We start from the raw sequence: 27,925 nt of genomic DNA, 5'->3' as shown, positions 1-27,925 counted from the left end.
CTCTCTCTCTCTCTCAAAATAAATAAATAAACTTAAAAGAAAAAGAAATAACAATCCAAGGGCAGTAACACCTTTGAAGAAAGCAAAGGGAGGCATTATCAAATACCTACTGTGTGTGAGTTAGTGAAGCAGGCATCTTGTAAGTTATCTAAGTGTAGCATGGTAAACCACAGATGGCTTTCCTTTCAGCTAGCCCTTGGTTTGAGTTTTAGCTCTGCCAACTAATACTTGTGTGCCTTTAACCAAATTATTTAAATTCCCTGAGCCTCATATTTCTCATCTGTAGTATGATACCTACTTTATGGAATTATATTGAGTATAAAGTGATAAAATACATGAAAAACAGTGCTCTGCATATAGTAATATTCAATAAATGTTAGCCTGTATTATTGCTATTAACTTATTACCAACTCAGTTGCCAACACTCCCCAACACAAAGGAAAGAAACAGGCCTGATATGACAAAAATCTACATAGGAAATTTACTAAATGGAATTTTACTTTTGAGAATATTTTCCTTTTTTCCCCTCTGTCTGGGTTATAATATCTCCTTTCAGATACTGTTTTTTAGAGCTCAGAAACACCAGAGAAAATCTATTTCACTTTTTCTCTAGAAGGAGTTTCCACATCTTCCATCTAGTTTCAGAGCAGCGATGTTAACCTTTACCATGCTGCCAAATAGTCCATTTGTAAATAACACAGCCAAAATATTTTCCAAGTGCCCAGAGTACAAGTTGATGAAATGCTTATTGCCTTTCTCCTCCTTTTCAATTCCACCATCTCAACCAGGGGCTCTGTTCTCAGGACATTCTTCTTTAGCCTACAGAAAAGGTAACCAATCTTAGACAAAAAAAGGAAAATTGCACAAAGCCTAAGATGAAGAATAGAGTAATTTTAAGGGGGCAGGGCATATATTTAACATCCCATATTATTTCAGATGGTGTTTTTGTGTCTCTGGGAGAAGCTCTGACACTGAGAAGGCAAGGGCTGGAAATTGTCACTTTGATCCTATATCTCGCTATAATTCTACCTTCTTTCTTTTCTCTTTGTCCGCTTCTTTCTTCTTAACATTTTCTCTTCTCCTTAGTCTTCCCTTCCTTCAGCACTCCATCCTCTGCTTCCTTTTCTTTCTCCTTACAGTCATCATACTCACCATTGTTGACTTTTAACTTTTTTTTTTACTTTTTTTTTTTTTGCCAAACGTTGTGCTAAATGCTCATTATGCACTATCTTCTTTAATCTTCTTTAATCTGTGTCACAAAAACATAATTTACAGAACAACACACTTTCTGGAGAAGAAAAAAAGATTGAAAGGCTTGTGCCCAAAGGCTACACAGTCTTCAATGACAATAGACCCTAGTGGAGTGCGTTGAATTAAGGTGTTCCAACCACCTCAATGGAAATTGCTTTTCCTACAACATAAAGAGGCAATATTAATGGAATTCATAGTGTCACCTTAATGCTAATGTATTTTGTGGCAAGTAGTGAATGTATTCAATTATGTATGCATGTGGATTTGATTTATCCATTTTAAAATAAGCTTACTATTCTTTTAAATGACTCATTTTAATTGGGTCACGTATTAGAATTCATTCTTATGTATAGTTCTATGATGGGGTTCTTCAATAATTATCTTGGGGTAAAAAGGGGGAAACTGGAATGTGGTATTTAACTTTATATATATATTTGCAATCCAACATAGATCAAGCTTTTGCATATATATTATTTTAATTTTGTATAATGCACATGTCTGTATTGTTTGTGCAAACATACCACAATTATGGTATGGAATTAATTTGCACATTGCAAAACTCTATTGCAAGTCTATGTGATGTGAAGCATGACTGTATTATGGTTTTGAAGACTGTGTTCAAGTTTTGGAGCTAAGCAGACCTAGATTTTAATCCAAGCCCTGCAGTTTTTCAACTCTGTAACCTTGAGCAAGTTTCTTAATCTGTATGAAGTTCATGAAATTTCCTCTTTATGGTAAACATGGAGGTAATAATAGCCAATTTTCACAGCTATTGTCACATTTCAATGAGAAAATATACAGTCCTGGCAGACTATACACATTCAACAGAAACTAGTCCTCTTTCTCCATCCAGATTTCTATTTGTTGTAATAACGTCCCTCCATCCGTATCTATACTCATATCAACCCATATCTGTCTATATAAGGTAACATTTTTCTGTGTATATGTGTGTTCATACACACCCATATTCATACCCGCATGTGGAATCCTACTCATAAGAACATATACATGTGCCATCCCAGGTATATCTTCAATTTAAGATCAAACCTAAGGAGGTGTGAAATACCCACATAAACTCACTTTAATCCATACAGCACTCTATATAGAGCCTTGCTTACAAAGGAGTGAAAGCTGATCCCGTCCCTCTGCTCTGCCTTGGTAGCAATACCCATGGGTGCCACAGATGTATCCTAGCGCCATCTAGTGGGGAATCCCACTTTCTGCCCCACAGTGCCTCCTTGTGCTGGCTGCAACCATTGCTCCAACTCACCATTTTGCAGGCTGCCTCCATCATTCTAAAAAAATAACCATCCTAAATGAACTCTGTATTCTGTTTAGACTCTTTCCAGTTAGAAAACTGGATGTTTTCTGGACATGTTTTCCTGGGTGTTTCTGGACATGAGTACATCCCACTGAAATATTTCCACCTCTATCTACAGACAAAGAAAAGGCTTGGAGGACCTCAATCTACTGTGCCAACAGGACATGAATGACCGTGAGTACATGAATCACTTCTAAGGCCATGTCTTTAGGATCTAGAAGGAAAATTCTATATCTTATAATGGAAGCTTCCTATATTCACTAAATATAGGAATACTTTATATATGTATAGTTCTTTCTTTATTTCAATAAGAACTTTGGCTCACAAAGAGATACCACAGGCAAATTATTTCAAAGAAATGAGATGGTTTTGGTCTTCCTTTGGCTGTGAAGGAAGCCAAGTTGGCTATAGAAATTGTTATTTCTACACATAGATTAACCCATGGAATTCAATCCTCATTTATTTTAGCTAGTGTATTCAATGCACGAAAATGATTAATAATAGTGAAGAAAAACCAGACCAGAGCTGTATCTATATAGACAATTAATTTTGCAAGTTCCTTGACCCCTTCAGAATTTTAAAGGTGACTCATAAACATGGTAGTGGATGAGGTGAAGAGTAAATGCACTCATTCAAATCTTCTTGGTAGGTTAATTAAGCCATAGAAACTAGTAAATCCTATTGAAACAGTCAAATCATTATCAATGTTCTGTTGAATTGATCAGTTAAGTTAATTATCCTTGTTCCAGTTGTCCATATAGCAACAAAGCATATGCAGTCTAGGGGAGAATTTCAACCTGTGGCCCCCACTTGGTCTTCCCTTCCTCCCATCTTGCTCCAGATCTTTGCCCAGGGACCAACGGCATTTGGGTTTGCCTGATTAATCTTTTCACAGCTTCATATCAGTTAGACCAATGTGGGCACTGAATATGTTACCTACATATTCAATAACAGTGGTAGAGAGCCTTCTCCCTAAGAGTCCCCTACCATCAGGATAAAAGAAAGGGTGTAAATAGAAAAAGAATAAAGAGTGACAGGGAAAGGCAAGATGAGTTTCACTGCTGGAACAGATTTGGCCCGTACTTTCTGTTACTAAGTTAATAAGCCAAACCTTGTGGAAGGAGATAGGAATTCAGACAAGAGGTAAGTAGATTGTTTTACTCTCTGTACATGTGAATGAGGATTGTATGAATGTACGCAACCTGACTCATATTGTAATACCATAACTCATTTACAGGGTTGAGTTTGTTTTGGCAAAGGTTGAATGCCCAAGTTTGCCTTCCTGCTCCTTTGTTTGAGGGGCAAGTGACACTCATTCGAAGTATCTTGTAAGAAATCAGCATCTCAGTCTCTGGGCTGGGAAGATAGAGAAGGAGGAAATGAAAATGCCATGCTTTCATTATATTCCAAGTTACTTATTTGTAAAGAAGTTCTTCATCAACCAAATCTGTCTGTTTCTCCCATATATTGCCTCTCAGTTCTGCTGCCTTTGTTGTAATGTTACATTTTGTATCTAATATTTCTTGCTACTGTTTAGAAATCATTGTGGCTACATTGGTCTTTATCAATAATTTTATGTAGCACAATCCATCACCATGTTGGATGTTGGGCCAGGGAGAAGGGCATTACTTTGTCTTTCACTTGGAGTTCAGACAGCTCTCTTGTATTGATTTCTTGGCTTGCATGTTCGTTAGATGATGATTTGCACTTTTCCTGTATTGTTTATCCAGATTATGTTTCAGATGCATCTACAACATATCATCATTAACAACAAACATTTATTGAACTCTTATGGGCTGTGGATCAGGCTCCAGGCTAGATACTAGGGATAATAAGAGAATTTAATGCGAACCCTACCCTGGAGGATTTTATCATCTATTGGATCATGTTTGTTTAAGAAAAAAAAAAAAGATACCTAACAGCTTATGCCCACTGAGTGCTGGGGGCAATAAATGCTCTTTGAGTTCAGAGAAGGGAATGGTTGGTGATGGCTGGATGACGGGTCAGGAAAGGCTTTATGAATGAGATGAAATTTGAGTGGTTTCTTAAAGGATAAGAAGGATATTTTTTATGGGATACTGAATACAGGGAGTTTCTGAATACCACTATGCCAGGTTATATAAAAAAAAAAAGTAGTGCCTGTTTCTTTAAACTACAATTGCCTCTTTAATTATTTATGAGCTTCAGACAGAGAATCAATATTCACCTGCTTTCCACACTGCTTTTTGCAGAGTTCTGTTGTTAATAGCTTTGCACACCTCATCATGCACACCAACAAAAAGCCAGCTAGTCTGTTAACTTTCTCATTAAGACTTCCCTGGCCTGGTTGCCAACTTTTAAGATTGTCTTTGCTCTGTCTAAAATTTGCCCTAGTTTCTCTCCTAGTGAAAGCTCCAATTAGAAGAATGTATATTCAGTGACTTCTTAAAGCAAAGTGAATTTTAAGGTAAGAGAATAAGAAAGAAAAAAATAACTGACTTTCCTGTGAATGTTGCCTCACTGAATCTTCAGTAGAATGCAGGTTTGACCCTGGAGAGGATATTAGTTCCCCAAGGGAAATATCCATTTATGAGAAGTTCCAGGGTTTTTTTCTCTGTAAGAGAGAGAGATGTTCAAATATTTTTGAGGATTGAAAACTTTGCTTATTACTTTTGTGGGACTTTACTGGTCCAGATAGATATTTACCTCAGCTTATTGACAGAAACCTTGGCAGGAGGACTGTCTGTGGCCAGCAGTATTAATATTCCAAGGACTAAACCCTGTGACTTTCTGAATGCCAGTTCTTTTTCCAGAACTCTCTCTGTGATTTTTCTTATGCTATTTTTTTTAAATCTCTCTGTTTTATAATTTATCTTGACTTTGGTGGAGTGAGAGGCAGGGAAGAAATGAAATCCATATTTTTTTCTTTCTTTTCTTCATATAGTACATTTTAGAGGCACCTATTGTGTATATAGCATAAAGCATTGCACAGATCTCTGGGAGACTGCAGTCTACTTGTTGTGTTAAACATGTGAAAAGGGATTAGCATTTACATACTCTAAATGGGTCAAAAAATAAAAGAATGCATTTCTTTTTTTAAGTTTATTTATGTATTTTGAGAGAGAGTGTGCAAGCAGGGAAGGGGCAGAGAGAAGGAGAGACAGAATCCCAAGCAGGCTCCGTGTTGTCAGAGCAGAGCTGGAACACACAAACCGTGAGATTTTGACCTGAGCCCAGATCAAGAGTTGGATGCTCAACGGACTGAGTCACCCAGGCGCCCCTAAAAGAATATATTTCTTTTCTATACCTGTTTTCCTCAGTTCTACCCATAGTGATAGGAGGGATTTAAAATTTCCAATTAAAGGTGATTCAGTCTTTTTCATTTTAGAATAGTTTCTTAGGTATAATTGGGACTAATTTAGACAAATATTCTGTGAATTTGAACTATATACATGCTCTGTCAGGAATATTTCTCTTTTCACAAGAAGCACCTCTGTATCCCCTCCCAAGATGGTGAGATGCTTGCAGGGAAAGCTGACACACCCTCTGGGGTGGGGGGTGCGGTGGCCTTTCTTATATACAGTTCTCCCTACCTTCACCAGAGTGAGGTTGGTCTGGTCCCTGAGCACTTTGTGCTGGTAGCTTCCCACACGGAGAATCTCATCTGTTTTTTGTGGGTATTATGCTGTTGCTCACACCATCAAAATATATAATCATCAAATATATACATGTTGGAGAGGTTTTTATCCTTTTCATCTAATCCTTTTTTTTAATCCTTCTCATCGAATCCAGTGTTACAAGGTCTCAGTAACTCTGTGTCTGTTCCTCCCTCCCATGGAAGCATATGGGAACTCAAGCTTTGCTCATGAAATGTGAAATCAGAGCTTTCCCTCTCAGACTTTAAGATTTTCCCTAGCCATCTTGGGTGCAGAGGGGCAGAGCAGCAACCTGGATGTTCTAGAAGGCCTCAGTCTCTAGAGTCTAATGTTTCAGTGAACTAACTTCCCACCTTTGGTCAAGACCCAAGAAAGTCCAGGCCTTTGATTCTCAGAGAACCTGACAATACTCTTATCCTGTGGTATCCACACAAAATTATCTTCTTTCTTGCCTGCAAATGCTTTCTTCTCCTCTTATCTGTAGAAAACTCCCTATTGTCTCTATTCTCTGCAATGTGAGGGTAAAATTCTACCATGGAGTTTGCTGGGTTTGGCTTCTAATCTGCAAAGGGGAACTTTGGGAATTTAGAAAATCCTTCTCTCTAGACCATATCTTGCTTTTAAAACCTTCTTGCACTCGGACAAAAAGCACCCATTTTCCTCTTTTTCCTTTCATTCCTATTTTAACTATTTAAAAAAAATTTTTTTTCAACGTTTTTTATTTATTTTTGGGACAGAGAGAGACAGAGCATGAACGGGGGAGGGGCAGAGAGAGAGGGAGACACAGAATCAGAAACAGGCTCCAGGTTCCGAGCCATCAGCCCAGAGCCTGACGCGGGGCTCGAACTCACGGACTGCGAGATCGTGACCTGGCTGAAGTCGGACGCTTAACCGACTGCGCCACCCAGGCGCCCCTATTTTAACTATTTTAATCATCCCCAGAGCAATGGATATCTTAACCAAATAGGGAAAACACATGAAAATGCCTAAAAATATATATTAACCATGTTGCAGTGTCTACCTAAAACCATTGAGAGAAAAGGGCAAGGCTCTGAATGGTTACAGGAAGAGTATGATTACAGGATTTAAAAAGGTAAACCTCAGTGGCTTAGAACATTGACCAATGGCTTCTCAGAGGCAGTGGAGCTGGATCTGAATGTTGGCGCTAGGAGAATTAGGGTAGGTGTGAAGAACAGGAAATGGGTCCTCAATCAAACTTGGTGCCTGGAGTTCTGTATTTATAACTCATACACATGTATCAGCACAGAGTATCTTGACTCCAGGTTACTCATGGGTGAGTCTTACAGTGTGATTATAAATTATTTGAGAACAAGGTTAAAAACTTCTTGTGTTTCTATCTATGATATTACTTAGGCCTCTGCTTCTATACATTAGGGTCTCATATATATTCAAAATTTAACATATTAAGAACTTAGGACTTTTTATTTTTTTAATCTTAAAAAAAATTAATGTTTATTTATTTTTGAGAGAGAGAGACACAGAGGGCAAGTGGGGGAGGGGCAGGGAGAGAGAGGGAGACACAGAATCTGAAGCAGGCTCCAGGCTCTGAGCTGTCAGCACAGAGCCCGACTCAGGGCTCAAACCCGCGAACTGTAAGATGATGACATGAGTCAAAGTTGGACACTTAAATGACTGAGCCACCCAGGTGCCCCGGGAACTGAGGACTTTAAATATTTTTGTCCTTAGTTCTCTCCTTCAAAATTGCTATGTTACTTTACCCACTCTATTAAAGAAAAATGTATTTTGAAAAATCTGAATAGAGATTTACTTTAAATATTCTTTTTCTTTTAAGTTTATTTATTTATTTTGAGAGAGGGAGAGAGACAATCCCAAGCAGGCTCTGCACTGTCAGTGCAGAACCCAATACAGGGCTTGAACCCATGAACCGTGAGATCACGATCTGAGCCGAAATCAAGAGTCGGACACTTTAACCATCTGAGCCACCCAGGTGGCCCTAAATATTCTTCAAATACCAATTGCTCAGGTTCTCCTTTCTCTTCTTGATATTCCACCCTTCTTTACTGTGGGATTACCATATGCTGATCACCTCAAACTGTTATTTTTTTATTGTAAAATATACATAACATGAAATTTACCATTTTAGCCATCTTTAAGTGCATAGTTAAGTGGTTTTAAGTGCATTCACATTGTTGTGCAGTCATCACCGCCATCCATCTCCAGAATTGTTTCTTCTTCCCAAATTGCAACTCCATACTTATTAAACAATAACTTCCCATTTCCTCCCTCCCTGCAACCCCTAGCAACCACCATTCCTATTTTATATGTCTATGAATTTGCTTCTTCTAGGCATATCATATAAGTAGAATCATATAACATTTGTCTTTTTGTGTCTGGCTTATTTCATTTTGCATAATGTGTTCCAGGTTCATCCGTGTTGTAGCATATGTCAGAATTTCCTTCTGTTTTCAGCCTGAATACTATTCCACTGGGTGGATAGACCACATTTTGTGTATCCATCATCTCAAATTTGTGGTGAAGGTAAAATGTTCATTACTTTCCAATGATTATTTTTGGTGACTTGATTTTCTCTCTATTATGAAATATTTGATTATTTGATTAAAGGGTTTAAATACAGCCCTTTAAAAAAAAGAATATGCCATATGGTACTACCCAAATCAGCACTTCCTCTAAGGCAATTAGTAGCAGTTTTAAAGTCAAGTAGAGTAGTAGCTAGAAATTTTAAAAGAAAATAAAAATGTTTTTGTGTTAGGCCTTTAAGATTTCTTCCTTCTCTAAGTCACTTGAAATGATTAGAGACATCATACCATTACTCCCTAGACCACTAATCCTAAAAGATTTTTTGCACAAAGTGGGTATGGGAGGTCAAATAAATTTGTGAGTGTTGCTTCCAATGGCACCCCTTGTGGGTCCTCATGGTATGCAATATTTTAACATCTGAGGAGTCTTGCTGCTTTAAAAAAACAAAAAACAAAAAACAAAAAAACAAAAAAACCCACAAAACTTAAGTTATTCTATCTAGCATTTTACAAGCACATCTGAATTCAGAATCATTTTTTAGTTGTTATTTTTGTAATACTTAAAAATACTCTGGATTAAAATAAGGTAAAATCTTTGAGAAGATAAGACTGAGAACATCTGAGAAAGCAGAAAAGTAGATTCTTTTAGAGCGTTGAGTAGACTGGATTGTGACCCACAGACAACTGAATTCTTCTCTATTTTCCCATAATTAGGACAAAGACACTTATAGTCAGAGAATTTATTTGTTGTATATTTTTAAAACCTTTACCTCAACACAAGAATTTATCTTGTGTCCACATATAGAATATTGAAAGATAGATGCGGTAAATAATTTTAATATTTTTTGTCTGCATTTTTGTGGAAGACATAGCAGTGCTGTTTAAATGAATAAGTGTGTAAAATTTTATTTAAATAAAAGGCTGTTTAAGTCTAGTTTTTTCTGTAGTCTTTCAGTAAGTGAAACAAGAAACAAGTAAAGGCAATTATTTGTTAGAAGCATGTTCACCACAAAGAACTGATTTTTAGCCATAGTTTTCACAAGTGGTACAATATAGTGAGGAAAAGAGGAGGTGAAAGGTGGAAGGAGATTATCAAAGCCGTAAATGAAATATTAAGAGAGCTACGTGAGACTTGTGGGGGAGAGATGCATTTGAAAGAGCAAAGGGAACTTAAAAAAATAAGTTTTCTGTTTTCACACCTCTGAAAACCTCAAATACCAGTTACTGAAGACTTTTTTATAGCTTAATAAATTTCTCATTGTGTATTTTTAACCCTGTTTGCTGAATTTTTCTGAGTAAACACTTTAGTTTACTTTTAAACAAGCAAGGGGTTTATTGATGTATGGGGAGGCAGGAAAATATGTTCAGAAACTTTATTTTAGGAGAAAGAGCACCCCTGCAATGGAATGGAGTGAGCAGGCAGCAGTACATGAGGATTATAGCAGGCAAAACAACCAAAAAACACAATCGAGAATAAATAGACCGCAAAGCTTTTGAAGATTTAAGAAGTAGTCCCCAAGGCTGACTCTTGTAGAAGGTTAGGACATTGAATCTAAGTTCAATGATAGATGTTCTATAGCAGCCTAAGCTACTGTGTGGTCAGGCTTCTCTGTTTTCTGATAACTAGTAGGCATGCAGTAGATACTTGGTGAACGAATGGTGGTCCAACCTAGAATTCAGATATTATTAGATGAAATAAAAGCAATTTTGAACTTGACCAGGTAAAGTCATTCTTATTAGAGCTAGGAAAAAACCCTCCCTGGGAGTAAGCAAATAGCTGGTTTGGAAGTTGGAAAAATGCCCTAGGAAGAGTTTTCACCCACTTGTGTTTAAACCAAGCCACCTGATCTTAGTTGAGTGGCCACCTTCACTGGAGGTACTAGGGGTTAGGGATTCATCATATGAATTTGGGAGGAGGTACAATTCAGCTTTCTAATATGGTTGTTTTATCAAACCATCTAACTGGCAGGATGAGAGCTGCACTGGGAAAATAAGGAATCAAACATGGCCAAGATTCTCTTCTTCTAAGTGTTGTCTTTGCTCTTCTCTCTCAGTAGGCTTCATCATTTCAGAATGACTTCTCCAGTAAGAGGGAACCATGGCTTCCAGACCCTCCGACCTCTCATCTTTAGTGCACTATTAGAGAGGAAAATAAGTGCCCTCCTATCAGTTTAAGCTTGAAGCATTCTGGAGGAAGCCTCTAATTGGCTTATCTTACATCATGGAGTCTTCTGTGAACCAATCAATGTGGCCACAGCAGTGAGATACTTTGGTCCAGGTTCAATGGGTGCCTGCTGCCTGGCCAGTCACTGCTACCAGGGTGGCAGGGTCTTATCAAGATGGCAGCCTTCATCTGGAGCATATTTCAGGAATGAACAAGATGGGGAGGAGGAATTCTCCCAAAGAACTAGGGCAGCACTTGGTGGGAATACCCCAGTCTTAGGAGGGTTGGTGACGACTTCACATAGGACTTAAAAATAAGTCCTAAGTGGGGAGAAGGCTAGCCAAGTGGAGTGAGTCATGGAAAAGATGTGCAAAGACTGGTGCAGGAGCTTTGTGGGGACTGTAGGTATTTCAACAGGGTAGAGTAGAATGTAGAAGTTGAGGCTAGAGAGTCCATGTTTTCAAAATAGCAAAGTTTGGAAGGCCCACAGTGGACCCAAAGTGAACATATATTTTTGACTGTGTTTCTGATTAAACAACAAAACTCAGAACTTCCATTAAGATAAAGGTATAAAAGGAAAAGGGGAGAGGTGGGAAGCATAATTTGGTTTGGGTTCTCTCTTATAAACCTTAACACTTCCTGTAGCCCAAGTAGAAAAACACTAGCCTGGGCTCTGACATTAACTGTGAATCTGATCTAGGAACATCCCCTCTTTGGTTCTCAGTTTATTTATTTCAAATGAAAGCATTTGTCTTATGAACTTTCAAGACCTGCCAGGCCAGTTAGTTGCTACTTATCTTTCTGTCCAACAAGTATGTAGCTTGAAAACTTGTTATCAACCCCATCTGGCCTCTGTAGTGACCTTGGTTTTGGAATGCAAAGATCTTTATTTGGCATGGGTCCTGTCCATGAAGAACTGCAGACTAATCATCAAGACTTAAATGTGAACAATGGAATATTAGTGCAAGGTCACCATACTGAAACTGACATGTGAGAGATACAGACAGTTCTGATTTAAGGGCTCAGGGAAAGGAGAGGGACATTTGGACTGCATTGGTAAGATAAGCTTTGTGGCACAATGAGATTTCAACTGAGATGTAAGGATAGTTGTGATTAACATAGACAAAAGCAAGGAGTGAGGGCATGGATATGGGGGTTGGGCATGAGCTAAGGGTGGTGTGAACAAGAAAGAGGAAGTGGGAAAGTGTTTTCCCAGATAGAGACACTTAGGCCTGCAGAAGTCCAACTGCCCTTCTGAATATCACTGCACACCATCTCTTTTAAATATTCCAAACCATTTTTATCCTATTGTTTGACACTTCTTATGTCACCTGCTGGGGATCAGTCTCCCTAGGAGTTGGTCCTATTCATGGGAAGCCACCATTTATGGGGCTTAAATAGTGCATATGTATGTCCCAGCACTCATCAATGACACTCCGCTGCTGTCACTGAAAAGCCTTTACTTCCCTCTCAGTGCCACTCGGAGCCTCAGCCAACTCACCAAAGCTAATACCGTATGAGGAGCATATAGGGTTGCCATTTCTACCAGCACACTAATTGCCAATAATCATGGCCAACATGACTGTGCTCCAAGTAGTGCCAAGTCTTTAATAGTTAATATTTCATTTAATCCTCCTAGTAGCCCTAGGAAGTGGGTTCTATATTATTTTCTCCATTTCCAAATGAGGATAATAATTCTTAGAGATGTTTAGTGGCCTGCCTAAGATCAGAGGTGGTCACTAATGGAGCTGGGACTTAGACCCTGGCCTCTGACTGTAAGGAGCTCACCATCCCTGTGCATGTGAGGTCACAGAGGATAGAAGTTCAGGATGGGAAACAGTCTGGCTACAGGTGGTAGGAGTCGCTTACCATTACACATTAATCAATGTGGGATCCCTTCTCTGCTCTGCTTGATGGATTATTTGCTTGGTGGCTATGCTTGGGGACATAGCCTGGATCCTGGAAGCTTTGGAGGTAGGGTTGGGCTGAAAAGAAAATACAGAATTTTGCTAGATAAAATAGGAAGAAGGTATTCCAAGTGTGGAGTTTCCATGGAACAAGTATGGATGTGGACATTGTGGTGGGAAGATGAGGCAAGACTGTGGTTGGAGGGAGACGGGAGGCACTGAGGAGGAGCATGGGTTTGGAGCCAGGTAGAGCTGGGCCCCCAACCCAGCCTTACCAAGTCCATGGACAAGTCACAACTCCTTTCTCCTCATCTGTAAAGTGGTACTATGAGAATGATTATGGTGAAAAAAAATTTTAAAACATATTGAATTCTACAACAGTGCCAAAAAAAAAAAAAAAGCTTTCAATAAACGGTCGCTGTAGTTTTTAAATTGCTTTTGTGATTGAGGAGTGAAAGCATGTCTAACTCCGCAGGGAGAGTGATCATTCCTACCTGGAAACTTTCACTTACCATCACATTGATCCCCCCTCTTTCTTCATCAATTCACCTGTGCAGTTATTTCGTTGAAGGACACTTAACCCCTAACTGTGGAAACAAATAAAAGACATTCCTTTGATAGATGCTTTACTTTATATACATATGTAGGTGTCTTGTCTCTCATCTAGACTATAAGAAAACAAAAAGTCTTTTATCACTTGCCTACATGCCTGAAACACTTGGGGAAAACCAAACACAATAAAAAGTCCTGGTCTTTGCTAATTGATAGTCAGGGAGGAAACTTAATCTCGGATAAGGCTCTAATTTCCAGAAGTTTTCAGTGTGTGTGTGTGTGTGTGTGTGTGTGTGTGTGTGTGTGTATGAGGGAAAGAGAGAGAGAGAGAGAGAGATCAACCATCCCCTGATTAGACTTTCATGACCTGTCTTCACTAGAAGTTCTTCCATGGGAGGCAGCCATTCTCTTTCCCACTGTCCAGTAGGGACATAGATGCCTTCTCGAAGTTTCCATAAGGGCTCTGAAACTAAGCTGGCCCTGAGGTCGAGACGGGAGGTCATCCACTGTGGTCAGAGCCTGAGGCTGAGCTTTGGAGACTGGCAGACCCCCAAGACTTTGGGCTCTTCTGTGTTGGAGTCGAGCTCCATGGGGCAACTCTGGGGAAACAGGGCCTTTGTGAAATGCTCCTTTGATGAGAAGCATAATATAAATACAAATTGCTATTATGTCAGCTTCTGAGGAGCCACTTCAATCCATTTGTTCACCTTTGATTTTATTCTCCAATTGCTTTCCTTCTTCAAAAAATTTAATAAGAGCAAGTTTTCATCTGGCCTCGAGGGAGTAATTTATTTATTTAAAGTAATAATAAAGTTTCAGCATAATCCCCAGTTCCCAAGGGGGAAAGGGACTCTTTGAATGATTTATTTTTCCCATCCTTGAAGTGCCAGGGAGACCAAGTGGCTGCCGTGGTGGTGTCTCGGAGTCCACTGCCATGGCAACAGCCAGAGCGTCTGGGGCCACTCGGAAGCAGGGGAATGGAAAATGGAGTCATAACTCTCTTCCTTCCCTCTTTCTGCTCTAAGTTCCTCCTTCAAGGAAACTGAAGGGTAAGTAGAATGAGGCCCCAAATCAGTTTTAGGAGCCAAACAGAAACTGTGAGAGCTAATCACATCCAGGTCCAACTTAGGCCCCAAGTGGAGGTCCACGAGGGGCAAGTCTGGGCAAATGGGTGGAGTACCTACTCTGGATTCTCTCTTCTCAGTGCAGAGTCAAATATGGGGCACTGTGAAGGGGAGGAGTGAGCCAGCTGCAGGACACAGGAAGAGTTTAGAAATCTCAGTCTTCAATGGGTGCTGAGGGATGATAGTAGCACTTCTGCTAGGAAAACCAGGGTTATTTGACACTTATCTGACAGTCATTATTTTAATATTTTATGTGCATTATCTCATTCAGCATTTATATGAAGCATACACTACTGTGATTCCCACATTATAGACAAGTAAATGAAGCTTCTGGCAATTAGGAAACTGGGTCGAGGTTATTTGGCTAGTCAGTGATAGCTCCAGGATTTAAAATTAAGGTTGGTTCCAAAATCCAAATTTGTAACCATTGTATACATAGCCTCTCAGGTTGGATTGCTTAGGGGAGGCTAATGAGGGTGGTTACATCAGTTAAAAATACTTTTGATTGCAAGTAATAAAAAACCTGATTCACAGCAACTTAAATAAATGGGGGAGTCGATTTTTCTCTCTTAGTAAGACTCAGGAGGTGGGCAGCTGCTGGTACACAGTCAACAGCTCAATTGGAGGGAGATTGTTCCCTTGCCCTTGCCCTCAGGTGCCATCACTTTCTTGTCACAAGAAGGCCATGCACCTCTAGACTTCACATCTGTATTCAAGGCAGAAAGATGGAAAGGAGAAAGGTTGGTGCCAGCCTATCTGTTTCCTTCCAGCAGGTAAGAAAAATGCTTTTCAGGACAACTTGTCTCCAACAAAAGCAACTTCTTATGTCTCATTGACGATAAAGGGGTCACAAGGCCTCCCCCAGCTGGAAGGAAGTCTGAGGAAAGCACAAATTTGCCTTTCCAATCTCCATATTGGAAGGGCAAGAATGGCTTTTTGCAGCTGTGACCTGTGCACTGGATGGTCAGAGAGAAAGGGAAGATACCAGAGAGGAAGGGTGCAGGCATGAAGATGGGAGGCTGGTCTATCTGGATCTGGTTTGTGCCGAGAACAGTGGGAGCATAATGTAAAGCCATCCGAGGCTCAGACTACAGTGAAATGTAAGTGCCAGTCCTGAAAGCCAGACTTCATCTTCATGGGCATGCACTATTGTTTCCATGCTTCTGTCAGCCACATTCTCTTGCTCCTACTTTAACAAGATGCATGTGTTAATTACTTCAATTTGCTAAATTTCAGAAAACTTGCCCCAAGGCTTGGGGCCAGGCCAGATTCCACAGTAGGAAAAAGAGGTTCTAGGTTCATATGTGAATAGATCCTTTGTGCTCCATTTAAAGTAGACTGTATCACTTTTTTTTTTTTTTAATTTTTTTTCAACGTTCCTTCATTTATTTTGGGGACAGAGAGAGACAGAGCATGAACAGGGGAGGGGCAGAGAGAGAGGGAGACACAGAATCGGAAACAGGCTCCAGGCTCCGAGCCATCAGCCCAGAGCCTGACGTGGGGCTCGAACTCACGGATACGCGAGATCGTGACCTGGCTGAAGTCGGACGCTTAACCGACTGCGCCACCCAGGCGCCCCTAGATTGTATCACTTTAAGTAGATAATGGAAAAATTCTTCTATAAAGAATGTCTCATCTTCTCATTGGGAATGTCCCTTCTATAAGACAAGAGAAAATCTGTCATTGATTAGAGGAATTAAAATAAAAGACACTGACAATAGGGGTTGTGTTGGGTGACAGGATATGGAGTGATTTATTATTATTATTACAACATTTTCTTTAAAGTTGAATTGTATTTTAGTAAAAAGAGAAGGAAAAATATTTAGGGTCATTGAAAAAGAATCTATTGTCAAGTTACCATGACAGCAGTTCTAGTAGGGATGATTGTCAATAAATGTAATTGTCAGAAACTTCTCTAGAGGTGGAGCTATCACCAACACCTCTGAGGATGAATTCTGGGAGACTTGTCTTGGCTATACCTTCATGTGGGACACTCTCCCTCCCCTTCCTGCCACCATGTGAGGCCTACTGTGGTTTTTGGTTCTTTCAGCCTCTCTAGGACTATTTTGGATGCTCAGTGACTCAGAGGTCATGTCCAAGTGACTGCCATAACCTCAGGACACAGCCCTTTTAGTGTTCCTCATGGAAGGGAGGTTTTTTGTGTGTTTAAAAAAATTTTTTTAATGTTTTTATTTATTTTTGAGAGAGAGAGAGAAAGAGCGAGCGCAAGTGGGGTTGGGGAGCAAAGAGAGAGGGGGGAGACCACAGAGGCCGAAGCAGGCTTCAGGCTTGGAGCCACCAGCATAGAGCCGGAGGTGGGGCTCGAACTCACAAGCCATGAGATCATGACCTGAGCTGAAGTTGGACGCCTAACCGACTAAGCCACCCAGGTGCCCCTGGAAGGGAGTTTTTTCATGAGGGTCTCTGATTTTGGCCCCCAAATCCTCTCAGTGAGGGGTGGGGTGGGAATGAAGAGACACTCTTCTCAAAAGTCCAGAGTGTCCCTCACAGAACCCCCTCTTCCCTAGCGTCAGGCTGCCTTTGACTCTCATCGTACTCTGATGTAAAATGCCACCCTTCACCTTTTTCTATAAGAAAGCCAGTGGCATTCACCACTCAGTGAGTTCAGGGCCTTGACAGATTCTTTGGAAGGCTGCAGAGAGACACCCCAGTGCATACAGACTAGTTCAGGCTGTCTCCCATGGATGCTGCATTTCTCAGACCCCACCCCTTCGATATCCAGCACTCCTGTCATGTGATGGTCCATGGTCATGCAGCCCCTGAGCCTGTGGCCCAGTCTACCTCTCCAGTGGTTCCTAAAGCTGAAAGCAGGCCTGGTGGGCCAGCTGGCCTTTCCCAGCTCTCACATCCCCTCACCACCGTCACCACATCTCCCAGGGCAGAAATCACGGAAACTGCTGAAATCTGGTGTCTGGATACTCTCCAATTTTTAGCAAGACTGTTTGGTTTGGCATACACATGTTTCCTGAGCGTCTGCTCTGTGCATTATTGGCCTACAGTCTTTCCAGAAAGCAGACAAGGCATGTATCTCCAATAAAAGAAGTTCAGGAATGCATTACTTGACCTGACTGTTCATTCATTTATCAGTTTCTTCTCTAGAAACCCCTATGCTGAGTTGGGCCCTAAAATAGGTGCTGGAGATACACACAGATAGAACCCAGTTCCTGCCTTCTGGAGGATTAGAAATCAGGAGTTAATAACTAAGGAGTTTAATGTTGAAGAAAAAATTCAGAATTTTAGAGGCGAATAATCAGTATAGATCTCCTGAGACTCAAGCCAGTGATTTTTCCCATAGGCAAGACTTTTTAAGAAATAAATGCCTTTTCTCACTGCTTTCCAATTCTTGCTTTCTTGGTAGATCAGGTAAAAAGCTAATGGGTTCTACCATCTCATTCCATGTAGAAAACTTCTATAGCTCCCATCTACCTACAAATTAGAACCCAGTGCCTACCATGGTCAGAGCTTTGTGATTTATTTTGAATCTGTTTTTCCAACCTGTATCTCCTAGTACACCCTCTGGCACTGTACGTGATGCCAACTCATTCTTCACCTTCCCCCAACCATAGTGGTGTCCCCATGCCATTCTTCACATAACTCCTCCACATGGTGGTCTGACTAGTCTCTTCACTCAAAACCCTACTTACCAGTTCAAGGTCCAGCAAAATCTCCCATAATCTAGAAAATTGCTGCTGGTTTCCCAGGTGAGATCTTTCAACCCTATGAAGTGAACATGGTTTCAAATTCTAGATCTGCATGTATTTGCTATATAAACGTGGGCAAGTTAGTTAATACCCCTGTGCCTCAGTTACCACATCTATAAAATGGTATCAATAATAAAACATATCTCAAGCATTACACGAATGCTCTTCAGTGTTATTTAAGCATTATTATTATTATAACCATTATCATTATTATTGATGTTACTGACTTATCTCACTTTTGCAGAATTTATCCCAGATGTCCTTAGATTGTCATGATTTCTCCCTTTGTTTCTAATTTGTTATTTCATGAGGTCTGTGTTAGTTTTCTATTGCTGTCATAAAAAGTTACTACAAACTTAGTGGCTTAAACAACACAGATTTATTACCTTATAATTTTTCAGGTCGGAGGTCCAACAAAGGTCAAAATTAGGGTGTTGGCACAGTTGTGTTTCATACTTGAAGCTCTGAATCTATTTTCTCGCTTTTTCTAGCTTCTAAAGGCCACCTTCATTCCATGGCTTGTGGACTCCTTTCCCAGCCTCAGAGATAGCATGGTGGTATCTCTCCAACCATTTTTCTGTAGACATACCTCCCTCTCTGACCACCATCAGTAAAGGGACTCCAGCTATGTAATTAGATTGTACCCACCCTGATAGGCTAATCCAGGAAAGTCTTCTGATCTCATGGCCTTTAACTTTATCATATTTACAAAGTCCTTTTGCTAGGTAAGGTGGCATATCCACAGAATGTGGGGATAAAGATGTAGATATCTTTGGGGGGCATTCTTTTGCCTGTTGCAAGATACTTGAAGACAGATCTCCTTTCCCTCAACTATTCCTTATGGGGCCTGGCATATGAAAGACTTTTAAGAAATATTGAACTAAATCCAATCCTCACAGAGAGCCAGGGAAGGAGGACTCAAAGAGAATTTTGAAGAATCTGTTGTTTTCCAGAAAATATATTCCTAATGTCATTTGTGCAAATTATTGGAATAAATTGTTATGTGTTAATACCTCCGGCAGGAAAAAATTTTTTTTGAGCCCAGGTTGCAGTTATATTAAATATTTAACAAAAACAAAGTAAGTGTATTGGCATTAAGTGCCAAAGCCCAGGGTGTTTTACAATTATTCTACACAGACTCATAGATGTCATAGAGTAGAATGGCATTGCTATCCAAGCATCACAAAGTAAGGGACCCATAAATGTACAGAGAGTCTAAATAATCTGGCCAAGGTTGCAGTATAATGCAGAGGCACAACTGAAATAATAAAATCTTGGTATTCTTATGATGATGGTAGGCCTTTCTCAGCTCGTGACCCTAAAAATCCTTTCTTATCTCAAGCCAGTATACTCTGACCTTTGTTTTCTCATTACTCAAATTATGTCCAAGTCATTGTCTTCACAACATCTTTGGCATTTTCTCCTAATATGGCTATAATTTAGATGAAATAGCAAATGATATGACCAATAACAGTGCAGGAGAGTGGGGAGCCAGTTTGAAGAGTGGTGCACACCTCAGTTATGTCATGCTGTGGGGTGTACATGGGGAATTAGGTCCTTCATTCACTAAGTAGTTATCGAACATCTAAGTGTTGTGAGTTGCCCAGTGAATATCCAGGGTGCAGCTACTGCCCGTGTGGAGTTTTATAGTGTGGTAGTGAAGACAATCCTTCAAATAATTGAGTACATGTCTCAAGAGTGTTACCAAAGAAGAAACATAAACTTCTCTGGGAAGAAGCAACAGGTGAAGCTGGAAACCTCTAACATAACACCTTGAGAGCCAGGCTGAAGCATTTAAACTAGGAGCCCAATGTAATAATAAAAAACACAAAATGCTGAGAGCTTGGACCAGGACTGAACCTGCAGGTACAAAAAGGGAAGGATCAATGAGGTCATCATAATAACACATCTCAACCCATGTTCTAATTCTTTGGCATTTCAGTGACCATTTAGAGATGTGGAAGAAACAACCAACTTGGATTCCAGCTTTGGAGACTCATTTGGCAAACCCAGATCCACCAAGCTAACACTGTAGACAATATCTTTGGGACCCAATCAGGAGACTATATTTAAATATATTCTAGGCTGTCACTTTTAAAAATCTGTTCCGTTTAATTGGTTTAGTAACCAAGGTCTTTAAAGAACAGTCAGCTAGCTCCAGGCTGCATGTCATGGAAGATGCCGTTAAGCAGCTGTATACCCACTTGTGAGGCACAGCCATGAAACCACAAAAGGATAAGATAATTTAAAAAATTATCAAGTGCCAAGCTATGTGGAAGAGGCTACCAGTGCTGTGTGGGTTTAGGAGGGGTTCTATGAAAGGAGAGGTTGCAGGTTGACTTCCTACACAATTTTCCTCCAACTTAAATGGCTATGTGAGATTTTTAATACTCAAAATGCTTTATTTTTGGCTAGACATTTTCTTCTTGCATCTGTCTTTGAAACCATAAGAAGGGTGCCTAGGTGGCTCAGTCAGTTAAGCATCTGATTCTTGATTTGGGCCCAGTCATGATCTCATGAAGCCCCACATCAGGCTCTACGCTGACAGCATGGAGCCTGCTTGGGATTTCTCTCTCTCCCTCTCTCTGCACCCCTCCACCCCGACTCACACTCTCTCTAAAAATAAAAAAAATAAACATTTTTAATTTAAAAAATCCACAAGAAATGTTGGGTCCCCTTAGTTTCATTCTACTTTCCAACAACTTTCTCACATGGAGAGTGGTCCAACAGCAGAATCTGCATATTGGAGGGGCAGGAAGTTCCTGTATGTCAAGAGGCTCAAACAGAACCTGAGTGACCATCTTTCTGCCATGTTGTGGAAGGGATTCCTGTGTGTTTCAGGAGATTCCACAAGTTGACCTCTTATGATCAACTTTCTCCTAATCTAATCTCACCTGCCTGGCAAAAGCATGTTACTGGGATGCTGTCTTGTTCACGGCAAACTACCCCCTCCCCAAACCAACCTGTTGATGTACAGATTATGTGGTTCTTTGTTCCTGATGAGTGGGTGTCTTTTTCTCTTGGTATGGATGAAAGTGCAACATTGGAATAAACCAAACACAAACCTCCCCTGTTTCATGGTTTTGCTTTAGGATCTGTGGTCATGAAAAAGATTTATGAAGAAAGGACAATCTATGTGACTCAAGAGAAGCAAAGTTAAGCTGTGATGGGGCCATATGTTTGTCATGACTCTAAGTTTGGCTTACTGGCCTGATTTTTGTTAAGTGTGTCTTAGCCTTATTGCCTCTTGAGGTTGTCTTTACATTTTTGGGAAAGTGCTCTTCACTCTCCACCCACCCACTGCCCCACCTAAAAGCATTTCCCAAAAGCTACAGTGCCTTTATGCAGTAAAGTGGAATTGTTTCTTTTCTGTAAAACACTGGCTTTTTCTGCTTTTTTGGAGTAAGGGGTGAGTTTAAAGCTACCTATCAGAAAAGTGAGAAATTAGCTCATTAGGAGAATGCAGGCTTAATATTAGATAAAGAAAGGCTATCTGACATATTCATTGTCTAGACTGCTTATGGCCTTCCAGGCATTATCAGAGGTAATTTCTTCACATTATACCTCTGGCCAGAGTCAATTATTCTCTCTGTTTGAAAAATTAGGAAAAATTAAGTGCTGATTACTTAGATAAATTCCTTCATCTGCTCAACAGTGCTAGATTACTCAAGAAACACAGTGTAATTGTACATACAGTCCTGGGCTGAGGATCTGGGCCTTGGGCACCAAACACCATGGACCTAAAATATCTACAAAGGGCTCATGGTGAACTCACTAGGTAAGGCAGCATCTCCTACTCTATAAAGTATGAACAGATGTTGGAAGATTACCATTTGTGTCTTAGAGTATTCAAACACTATACTTGAGTGGATTTATGTATTGGTCATCTTATAAGTCCTTGTTCACACAAGACATTCTATGACTAAAAAAAAAAAAAAAAAGAAAAGAAAACCACTGACTTTAGTCTGTCTACCTCATTGACATTTAGGAAAGTGAATTCCAGAGTGTTTAAGTGGCTTCAGAAATATACAAAATTTTGGAGGAAAAAGATAAGGGAGCAGCAATTATTTAAGTGGGAGATGGATATTGTATATTAGTTATACTGTCTTTGTAACTACTTTCATTCATCTTTCCATTCTTTTGGCTTCCTCTCGGTGTTTGCATCACAAATCAAGCATGCTCTGTCCCTGAGCTCCCTCAGAGAACCAATTTGTATTATCTACTGCCTTTTGGGAGGACCTACCTGCCTAGAAGTCAACCCAGAGTTTCTAGAACCAAACTCTGTTTCCAATGGAATGTGTCATTTTTTTTTTAATTTTTTTTTCAACGTTTATTTATTTTTGGGACAGAGAGAGACAGAGCATGAACGGGGGAGGGGCAGAGAGAGAGGGAGACACAGAATCGGAAACAGGCTCCAGGCTCTGAGACATCAGCCCATAGCCTGACGCGGGGCTCGAACTCATAGACCGCGAGATAGTGACCTGGCTGAAGTTGGACGCTTAACCGACTGTGCCACCCAGGCGCCCCGGAATGTGTCATTTTTATAGAAATTCCTTGTATTTATCATTTAGCTCTTCTTTTTTTTACTTTTCAAAATGCATGTTTTCATCCAATGCCTTATTTGATCTTTACAACCTCCCAGTTAGATAGATGAAGAAGATGTTAGTAAAGCACATTATACATTGAGCAAAATAACTGGAAAGGTAGAACTTATTTTTTTTAATGAGAGAATTTATCTGCTATTTCACTGTATAGGCGGGTACAGAAGGTAACTTTGGAACCCTTTAAATTTGCCTCTTTTCTGAACAGAAAGGTGGTCCCTCCCAATTAGGCAAATGTAAAATGTGAAGGGGATAAATCTTTGCACCCTTTTGTTACTCTGTAGTATGTTTAGCTGGAGAAGAGATGAGTAAGTTTACACAGGTGCCAAGGGATCCCCTGGGAGGCTCAGATTTTAAACATCCCCTTTAGACCATGTATATTAGCTTGGAGTGGGTCAAATGTTATCTCTTAGTAAGAAAGACTTTACCTATCTGGAAGTATTGCTCTGGTCTTCACCCCAGGCCCTGGAAGTCTTGGGAGAGAGCCCAGAAATAGTGCTGCTGGGCATGGGTGTGTAACCACTGACAGCCTAGTAGTAGGGGGTCACAAATGAGGAGACCCTCCTCCCACAACCTATCACAGGATCTGGACTCGTAAAGGCATCATCTCATCCATAGAAAGAACACAGGGGACTCTGTGGGGGTGGGAATCTTTTTAACAGCAGTACCTGTGGTAATAATAGAAACAAATTCAGCTCAACTGGGGACCTTTAATGGACACATCAGTCTCCTAAGTTCTCCTGACACTTGAATGAAAACTGGCCCCATTGGCAATTCTTGGATAATTAAAGAAGAATCCTCAAGAGGAAGACACTATACTCCTTGCTAATATGAACACAGAAGATCCTCAGGACGGTGTTTTTGATTTCCTATGGATGAAGTATAGATGAGATAAGGTGTAGGTTCCAGGTGACAAAAGTATAAGGACTTTGCCCAAGGTCACATGGCAGCCCAAGGCCCCTAACCTCTTTTCCCAGCTTGTTGCTAACTCATCAGTCGGGACGGTGTGCTCAGTTCACTCCTAATGACTCTGCCTTAACCACGCACCCCATTTCTCATGTCTGTGAGTGGAAATGTGACCTTGGAGTGGTGGCAAATCATAAATCCTCTCGAGCTTTTCTCTTGCCCATGCATTGGCTGTTTCCCATCTAATTTTTCATATTGTTAGGGACAGTTCTCGGAAACCATTAGATGCATCATCTTAGGGCCCTTAAGCACAGCCCTGCAATGCAGAGAGCTCCCGTCCTGCTTGTGGGAGTCTGGAGGTAAAAGATGATTCTCCTCCAGCCCTTCTCCTAGAAGCTGACAGCAAGACCAGGGGCACCTTAAGGTTTCAGCACAGGCTGAGGGGCCCCAGGGAGTGCATTTTCCTGGCTCCTGCAGACTTCCATTGTGGTTATTAGTATGCATGATAATGGCAGTTTAGTTCTTTTCCCTTGAAGATAGCTTTTAAATTTGCTCTGTTGGCCTCTTGATGAAATAGCTTCATGCATATTAATGACATCTTTTATTTACTGAGCAGCACCATTAAGCACTTTGAAATACCAGATTCCACCCAAGGTCTCCAGGGAGACAAACCAGTGTCTCTAGACTTACTGAATGAATGGGAAACTGAGGAAACAAAAAAAAGCTCAGTAACTTCCTGAAAGCAACACAGAAAGTCCCTCAACTACATATGCAGTCTGTCTAGCAGGTGGTTATGGTCTTGACTGGGTAGCATTATATTGGGTTTCCTGCATGTCCATTCATTCTTATAATAGGCTTTTATTGAGCACTTGCTGTTTGTATAGCACCTTACGGGGCACTGAGTGAGGGGGGCGCAGGAGGTGTATATAAGATACATGGAAAGCCATCCCCTGTTCAAGGAACAGTTAGGCCCCTGGTTATCTGAGAGAGAGGTTAGAGTACAGAAAGCCATGTCAGAAAGTTAAGATGGCACTGTACTGTTGCAGAATTTGAGGGCTTACTACCCCAAAATGCCCATTCTTCTTGACTTAATACTCCATTTCTAAGAGTGTAAGCATTGGTAAAAATGAGGCAGATTCAGATGACTTGGGAAAAGATGTTCACGATAGAGCATTAAATGGGGAAAAAATTCTGCAGGCCAAAATTTTATGCTAACTATGTGTGTATGTTTATGGGATTATATGCATAAATTATGCATGTAGGCAAGTAGATAGAGATAGAAAGATAGATAGTCAGATGGGACTTAAGTAAGAGAGAGTAGAGAAAAAGAGAGAGGCAGCTAGAGAAACAGGAAGACTTTGTATGAAACTAATAGCAATATGGGGGGTGGGGTGGAAAGGGTCACATTCTTGGTTTGTATTTCATATAATTTTCTGAAGTCAGATTAGCAGTGACTTTTTTGTTTGCGTTTTAGTATTTTAAAAATAAAAATGTTCAAAAGTAGATACCTAAAAGGCATAGTCCCCCACCTCAAGGGCCTTACAACCCACAAGAGCATAGAAGCATTAACTACATGATCAGAAAGACTAAAATAAAGACACTCCTAGTTCATGAGGAGTTTTGTTTTTTTTTTTTTGAAAGGTGTGTCTAAGATAAAAAGGCCACATGTTGAAAGAAAGTTTCCCAACAGGAACATTGACCAAGGACTTTATTCTTTCATCTCTACAGTGGTAGCTGCTAATGAATTGCTTCTTTGGTCCTGGGTGGTACAGTCAGCTCTATGTACCTCTGGAGCTAACCACCAGCCAGCCCCAGATCCTCCCTAGGTAGGAAAGTGTTGGACCCGCCTTTCTAGGCCTCTGTTCCAATCTTGCTTTACCAGAAGGTCTGTCCAGGAGGTCTGTAGGTGTAAGAGGACTGATATAGCTTCTCTGATTTAAATTTTCCTTGGAACTTTGAACTTTTTCAAAGCGAAGACCAAATCACAGGTAATATACCAGAAATTAACTTTGCACTATGTGTGTTTGCATCCCACAACAGGACCCCAAAGGTGGCAAACCTATGGGGTGAGGAAGGCAAGCAAGGCTGACAGTTGGCTCAGTCATCTGCTGTCATCCTTTTATGCAGTGGCTCCTGTTACTTATGAAAATCATGATCTTCTGGGCAGAAACACATGTGATCTTAGTAAAAATTCTAAGTAAAAAACATATGCAGGGGGGGGTGACAAAGGCACAGAAGGGTGCCTCCTCATTCTGACAGGAAAATCTAGTATGACTTGACTGAGGAGGAAGCATGCTAATTCTGGAAGGATTGGATTTTGATTAGCAGAGAAAGTAGAAAGGGTATTCTAAAAGAAGAAATACGGAATAATGCAACATTCAAATAGCTGCTTACACTTAAATAGCCCTTAGTCTGCCAAGTGCTATTTACATATATAGAATAAATTAATCCTCATAACAATCCAGTGATTAGGTATTGCTATTATACCCATTTTGTAGATGAGGAAATTGAGGCACAGGAGCTAAGTAATTTTCCTAGGGTCCCAGAGGGAGTAAGTGGTACAACTGAGATTCAAACCAGGGAATTAAGCTCTAGGGTGTAGCTCTTGACCTCTCCAAATGTTTTAGTAGGTAGAGAAATGATGGAGTGCAGGGGAAGGAGTGCTGGGAACACTCAAAGTGAAGTGCTGGTGCACAGACCAGTTACTCCCTGGTGTGGTTTGAATGGAGGCAGTCACCTTGAAAGGTAAAATGCTGCAGTGTGGTTTTCCCAGGATGCTGAAGAAAGGATTGAGGACTTACTCTGAAGGAGGGGGAAGCCACTTGACATGTTTTCAGAAAAGACAAGGGAGGACAGGAGAGGCAAGGGGCTGGAGATTTGGAGCCAATTAGGCAGGAGATACTGAGGGCCTGAGTGAAAAGGGGTCATCTCAATTAGAGAAGAAGTGAACATGAGGATTTATAGATCTATAGATCTATAGATGGAAAATGACCTTCCCTTTGTTTCCACCTCCCTGCCAGGTCCCAGGTAAAAAGTGAATGGCAGAGATGGAGGTGCCAGCTGAGAACAGGTGATAACCAACCAGTAGTAGTGTCATCTTCAAACCATCCCCTGGTTTACTGTAGGCCTCAGTTCACTTATTTGATTTTCAAAGCAAACATGCCTCATTAGCATCCTCTCCCCATACTTTCCCTTGCTCCGGCTTTGAAACTAGAAAATGGTCCTACGTGTCTGAGAAAGTATTTCAGAGCACCTCACGGCACAGTATAGCCTGAAGCAGCCATCACAATTTTGGCTTCTTCAGGTCCAGGTCTGGAGGGAGGCAGCTTGGACCATTTCCTGAGGGGTTTGGAAGCAGATGATGCCAAGCCCAGGCCTGGTTTGCTCTCCTCCATTTGTAAAGTCCTCACACTGTAAATTGCAGACATTATAGCCGGGCACTCTCTTTATGGCTTACTTTCATCCTGAAATGTTCCCGTGCTACATTTTCATGTAACTTATGCACCTCGAATGTTGTAAAAACTGCCGTAAAAGTCAATATAAATGCAATAATGTCACGTCAGTCAAAGGCAGCAGAGCAGCCCTTTTGAGCAAACAATTGGGAAAACTAGAGGGAAAACTCAATTGCTCCATGTTGCAAATTGATTAAAGATATGAATCAGAAAATTAAAGGGCTTTTGGAGTTTAGGTTATTACTAACTGCTTTACTTTATGGAGCAATTACTTTGATTCTATCTCGAGTCCAGTAAAGTGACTGCTAGCATATGGCAAGATGGGGCCCTGTGTCTTTCTTATTAATGTGAATTACTCAAGATCAGACTAAATGAATGCATACGTGCATCTTGGCCATGCAAGTTCATTTCTTAAGCACTGTATTTACAATTATAAAAGAATAATTTATAGCCAGGGTCACATCTCTATTAGACCAAACTTGCATATTTTTCTCATCAGCTAGGAGGACCAATCCTATTTTCAGAGAGTGAGATGTTGCAACGGTCACCTCCATGTTTAGTTTATATTTTTTAGTTTATATTGGAAGTGCAGGGATGTGTGGGGTATTGTCAATATGGGTTGATTTGTGCTACCACAAGCTTAAGCCTATTGAGTGCCGAGATGTCATTCTCATATGGTTGTCTTGGTATCTGAAAGTCCGTAATTAGATGGCCATTCCTTCAGAGCTTAAACCTTTTTGTATCAACCTTCTTGTAGAAGTATCACAGAAC

At 40.5% G+C, this 27,925-nt stretch overlaps 1 protein-coding gene across 2 annotated transcripts in view; it reads left to right on the top strand.

Annotated features, from left to right (window-relative positions):
* Positions 1–27,925, top strand: part of LOC121032985 (urea transporter 2-like) — a 469,683-nt gene that overhangs the window by 57,830 nt on the left and 383,928 nt on the right. For both annotated transcript variants that reach the window (XM_040478945.1, XM_040478944.1), the window contains exon 2: positions 2,691–2,746. The gene's annotated coding sequence lies outside the window, so the exon portion shown is untranslated. The remainder of the gene's footprint in view (positions 1–2,690; positions 2,747–27,925) is intronic.

Source organism: Herpailurus yagouaroundi, unplaced genomic scaffold (assembly GCF_014898765.1).
Source record: "Herpailurus yagouaroundi ecotype Mexico unplaced genomic scaffold, PumYag 142, whole genome shotgun sequence".
In the NCBI taxonomy this organism is placed as follows: Eukaryota; Metazoa; Chordata; class Mammalia; order Carnivora; family Felidae; genus Herpailurus; species Herpailurus yagouaroundi.
This window is presented reverse-complemented; position numbering and strand designations above follow the sequence as displayed.